Raw genomic sequence first — 6,676 nt, forward strand, 5'->3', positions numbered from 1 at the left:
ATGTCAATAACTCCGGCTAAAACATCAATTCCGTAATGAAGGGCCAACATTATGAAAATTTTTACCAATACGACCATAGGTGTTTTCGGGAAGTAAAATTTTTAAATCTGTTTCTATTAACAACCTGTTTCCAGAAACCAATATATACTCATATGCAGATTTTAAATCTAAGCCTGCTGAAAATTTGGTTGCGCGAACTGGATTGAAAGCATTCTTTGATATTTTTACAAATTTTATTTCCATTTAAATCTAGTTAACTTTTATGTAAGAAAAATGTTTAAACACTTGTCTTATTTGAACTACGTCCCCGGAACAAAACAAATTTGTCAGTCAGTGTGCTTTCCTACCATGGAAATGTCACCTTTTTATACAGAATGTTACTGTATGTGTAATACTATTAACCGTAATTTTTTTAATATGACAACGCCCTATTTTTATACAAAAGAATACGTATATCAAAAAAAGATAATTAACATTTAACTATACTTAATGTATAATATATCCAAGGTTAGGTTTATAATTTAAAAAAGTAAAGTTCATTTTTGTTTTAAATTTGAAATCACCCTTTTAATATGTTTAAAGGATATGTATTTATGAGAATGATGTATTATAATTTACGTTTGATATTAAGTTAGAATGTTACACCTATTATTTATAATTATAAGAAATTAATTATTTTTGAGACATAGTTATTTGATTAATCATTTCTAGAAATGTTTTTTAATATGTGATAGTATTAAAAAACTGCACCTTGACACAAATTTGATCAATATTTTTAACTCTCAGCATTCTAATTTAAATTCTTTACTAATTTATATATTTATATTTATCTCACAAAATAAATAAAAACTTGAGAATTTATCTTTAATTAGTTAATAGCAAGATATTTTTGGTTAAAACAGTTATAAGTTAATAGAAACAATACAACTTGTGTAGAAGTCGAATTAAGCTCGGTATGTAATCATCCTTGATCTCAAAACACTGCATAAATTTTAATAAAAGGATTGATAGATATTTAATGTATAGGAACTAGAGAGAGAGTATAAAATTAAATAATTTTTTAGGTTTATATTTTACAATATATTCTTATAATTATAGTAATTAACTATTACAAATTTTAGCCTAAATTTTAAACATACCTCATTTTTTAGTTAAGAAGAAAAACTTCTACGAAATAATGTAATTATAATTTTTTTTTAATTATATCGTTATAATATTTCTAGTTTTTTACAACCATTATTTTTTTCATATTCCTAATAATATCTTTATTGGATGGTTTATTTTGTACTTATTTTTGGAATTGATTTATTTTTTTAAATCTTTATAAATTGTATAATTTATTTTGTAATTCTTCGCAAAAAATGATTTTATTCGAGTAAAATTTTATTTATTTTAATCTAATTAAGTGGTTTGTACTAGGATGGTATCCGTTACATAAAGGCTTTCTGTGGTCGCCTATAAATATTATAAAAAATTGTATCTTCAAAAGTAAATTGTTATTGAATTTTGTTTGAATGAAATCTTACGTAGGAAAATAATAACAGTGGATTTTATAGAAAAAAGATTTATTTACATGTTTTAAATCATTTTACAAGTTTTTTCAAGATTTTTCAAAACTTCAATAGAAGTTTCCATTTTGTTGTTGGGGATTAAAATTTGATTATTTGTACAATATTCTTCAAAATAAATAAGTGCTTCCAGCTGATTATCGCTCGGCATTTTCAAATCGTTTGTAAGTACAGGGTTAGACTCCATTAAAGAATTCAACGTTTCTTCAGCCATGTTAAGAATATTCGAATCTATACTTTCTTCTTTACTAGTTGGTTCAACATTTGATTTCAAAGGTTGATTCTTACCGTCGATTACTAAATCATCGTACCATTCTTGATTTTTTACGTTAAACTCGTTCAAATAATCAATAATTTGATCGTCTAATATTTCTTTTTCAGGTGTGTATTCCCGTTGATTTAAATCGCATTCATCACGAATGACTTGATTTATATAGCTGGTTGATAAATGATCCATCAAGTGTTGTTTAAAAATTAACTTGTTTGTACATTGTCTTGTACAAATCCAGCATCTAACACTAAAGTTTAAACTATCTATAAAATTAAACGCGTGTTTACGACATGCCGGTACATAATAACAAGGGTTCTCAGTAGGATATTTGCACTTAACTTCTGGTTTCCCCATAAATAACTTCATTTTTTTAACTTATAAAGGGGGTGATTTTTGAGACATCTTGCGTTTTCCCATTTCAACTGTGATATAATAAAAAAATGTACTCGCAATTAGGTTTTACAATGATATTATACAACTCAATCGGGCCCCCTACCTGTTTAAAAAACAAGGTCAACAAATAACTTAAATTTTGAAAAATATTCAATTCCTCAAGGTTAGCAGGTTTGTGTATTTATGGGGGAAAGCACATTCCAACGATACGAACACCCCTTTTAATATATAAAAAGTACATGTATTTACGATAAATTTGTATTATAATTAACGTTTGATAAGGTTGAAAATAATTACAAAATATAAATTATTTTTGAAACATAATTATTTGATTAATTATTTTTAAAGGTTATTTTAAATATACTATATTATGAAAAAAGATTTTACCTGGACGTATTTTTATATAACTTAAAATCTTTGGGGATTTTAATTTATGATAATACTAATATCTACACATACATCATTTGTATAAAAACTTGAATTTTACGAGCGAGTTGAATATTAAGAAATACAGTTTTTCTTCAATTTTGGAGATAAAAGTATGTTATTTAGTAATTTTAATATTCTTTAATTATATTTTTTTAATTATTTCTTCATTTTATATAGTGGACGAGACTTCTTGCAAAAATTTGTTGGAAAGAGGTTCTGTTAAAGTACAAAAAGATGGTTTTATTTGTTGTCCTTATTGTTTTGGATATACTGAGTCGTTAGAAACCTATGGTGGACTCCTATATTATTGTTGGAATAAACAATGTCGATTTTACTACCAACCTGTTGTTTTTAGACAAGTCAATTGTTTATCAATGAGAATTCCATCGGATGCATTATTAATCTTTCATCAACATTTAATTTGTATAATATGTGGTGTAAGAGGAAATAGAAGACGTTCGAGAGATACAGATTGTATAGAATCGGAATATAGCTCGGTATGTATTTATCCTCAATCTAAAAAAACACTGTGTATAAAATGAAATAAATCTTTTTTTATATAAATATTTCTTGTATTATATAGAGAAAAGTTACATAAACAACAGAGCAATACAAAATAAAATTTAATTTTTTTTTGTAAAAAATCAGTTTTTTAATTCACATTAAATATATACAACGTTTGTTAGAGCAACCAGTTTTTTTCTCTTTATAACGGCGCTCTGTGGAATGTCTCCTGGCGAAACGTGATCTGCGTATATAATTTATTGATTAATTCAATCTGGCGCGTGAGTAAAAAAATAGAGAAGGATCAAATGATGCCAGATGATAATAAAACATTTTGCGTTTGAAAGTGTGACAGTAAATTGTTGAAAATTCCAAACTAGTTTTACAAGGTTGTAATGAGTTGATAAATTCTACGCATGACGATAATTAGGGTGTGGTTATAAAATCAGTTTTACAAGGCTAATACAATAGAATGTTGAACCAGTTATATCCTAGAGGTAATTATAATTTATGAATTTAAAGATATAGCTCGCAATCCGGCAGAATTTCATAGACCGTGTCTTGTAAGATGGCTTTGCGTGTTTCTGGTAACGCTGTTCAGCAGAAAAATAAACTTATAAATCAATTAAAGTATTATTTTATTTGAAAAATAATTTAAATTATTAAACTTAATTTTGTTTTAATTTAGCCACCGTTATACACCCGTTCGTTCACTGTGTATAGTCAGAGAAAATTCTATTTACAATGTTGCTATTTTTAATTTAAAAAGTTAATTATTTTTTATTTATTTTAAATAAATGGTTTTGGAATTCTTATTGATTATGTAATTTAAAATGTTTTTCCAACTTTAGAATATATTATTTTACTATTAAAAATTAACCAGCCATCTATTTGGGTACAATTATAGTCTTTTGGGTTGCAAAAGTTAGTGCTCGGCAGTCGATTAATTTTTTTCCATGAATAAAATAAGCTCGGCTATATTTAAATAATATTTATTAAAATAACCAATAGTTGAATAAAAATTTTAAAATGTTTAAATAATTGAAAGTGAATAAGCCAATTGTTTAAATAAATACCACTTTTATTCAAATAAAAGCTTTATTGCGTAAAAACATAAATAAGTTAAAATGATATTCTTTTTGCCAACGTTTTAAAATAAATCGGAAAATTTGTGGATAATGAATAAACAATTGCGAACACTAGAAAAAGTATCAATAAAAACAACATTGTATCTTCAAAAATGTAAGAATTATTTTTATATTGGTAAAGTAATACGTTTTTATTGTAGGTGGATAACATTAAACTTTTGAATTGCTAAAACATTGTATCTTTAAAAGTAAATAAATTGAATTTTTTATAATACATTAGTTGTTAAATCTCTGGTTGATATCGCCCGATTAAGTTCATTGTAATGTTTTAAAATGTTTATTGATTGTTTATGTATTTAATTTATTATATAAAATCATTGTTTTGGGGATTTTTTTATTGATTATGATACTTTAGAATGTATTGGAGTACTATTGAAAACCAATTTCCTATTTGGATTGCAAATGTAAAAAAAATGTATCTCCAAAAGTAAATATATTTTATTTTATTTATTATAAACAAAATTGGCTATATCTCGGGCGAATATTGACCTATCAGCGCCATTGTAATTTGTTGTGTTTTTAAAATATGTATTGATTGTTTATTATGTCGTTATTGTATTATTCATTTATCCCCAAAAGTAAATAAAGTTTCATTTCAACAGGGGTAAAACATAAGTTACTGGGCGAATATTGACGAATCAGGCCTATTGCAATTTGTTGTGTTTTAAAATATGTATTTTATTTCGACACGAGTAAGTTAGATAGCACGTGACAGACAAACTTGTCAAGGTTATAAAACGAAGGTCGCGAATTCGTTTCCCCATCTCGGAATTAACTAATTAGCATTTTAAATGGCGAAAAAACGAAAAAACTAGAAAATTTGACACCAAAAGTGAATAAGCGTTAGTATTTGGTGGGGTCACATATTACCGCCGATATCTCGGTCCGAGCTTGTCCGACCGTATCCAAACTTGTTGGGTTGATAGACCGAGGCTTAGGGGTTGTGGTCAGGGGTCAAGCGTTGAGGTCAAGGATCATCTTCAAGGTTAAATTTAGGGTTAAAATTAAAATTAAAAATTGATTTTTGGAAAAAATTTTGGGGTTGTTTTGGCGGCCATCTTGGATTTACATGTTCAAATATGGTTAGTCTGAATACTACAAGAAAGAAAGAAAAGAGATGTATACTTAGCATTTTAGGTCAAACTAATAAAAGATATTATTTTAAAATAAATTTCTAATAAAGTATAGAAAATGGAGAAATTCAAACATAAAAGAAAACTTAGAAATAAGTTTTATGGTAATTAAGAATAATAACATTCTTTTCCTTCTGACCCAAAAAAAATATATTGGGATCATATCCTTCCGGTACTTTGGTCCAACTAAAAGTAAAAACAGTATTATTAAATCTTACTCTACTTGAAAAAAATCCAAGAGATTATTATTAAAATTCTTACCTCTTAAAACAATTTTCGAAAGGCATTTTGTATTTTATTTGCGTTATACGCGTAGTTGTAGTGATCGTTTTATGAATTATTTATTCTCATTTCACAGGTATTTATACATAAGGGCCGTGCCTCCTCGATAGTTAAGAAACAGTTTTGAATAAAAAGATAATTAGAAGTCATCCAAAGTTTAGGAATGATTGTTTGAATAAACAACAAAATTTCTATTATGATTTATTTATTTCTCATTGATATCTGAGCCTAATATATTCACGCATTGTACGTGGTTTTTCCTAGATAATAAAATTTCCTATCCGATTATAATTACGTTTCCTAGACTTAAAAAAATATATTAGATTCATTTTAAGTCCGTTAATCTGTTTTAGTCCTATTTACGCCTATTTTAGACCTATGTACGAGGCTACCTTTTATAAACTAAAATTTACTAACCTTGATCTAAGCCTATACGCTAGGCCTAATTTTATCATTTTAAACGCGTACTAATGATTAAGTTCATTACCATTAAATTGCTAAACTAGTATTTCATTTCATAAAAATATACCAGCTAGAATTAAAAGGTATTAACTATTTTTGAAAATTAATAAAGATTTTATGAAACAGGCGATTGAATCTAACTCCGACGGTTTATCGGTATACTTACAAATTGTTAGAGGACAGAGAACTGAAATTCGAAGCTATATGGGTACTTAGAGAACTGAACTATAAAAATATATATGACAAAATCTAAAGGGTAAATAATACAGAGTTTTAGAGCTCATCGAGATGTCGATTAAGCTACCTCCGCTCCATGGTAACTTTCCACAACCGGTCAATAACACTGAAAGTAAACTTTATTTATCTCCAAATGGCTTTATCCAGTATATTTTACCCGCCAACGATCTGTACACTAACTCATAGACAAATATAGACGTTAAATATTTGTAAAAATTTGTAAATATTTTTAAGTCAATATAGAATTTA

This window comes from Leiobunum rupestre, chromosome 4 (assembly GCF_980474605.1).
Source record: "Leiobunum rupestre chromosome 4, qqLeiRupe1.1.hap1, whole genome shotgun sequence".
NCBI classification, from domain to species: Eukaryota; Metazoa; Arthropoda; class Arachnida; order Opiliones; family Sclerosomatidae; genus Leiobunum; species Leiobunum rupestre.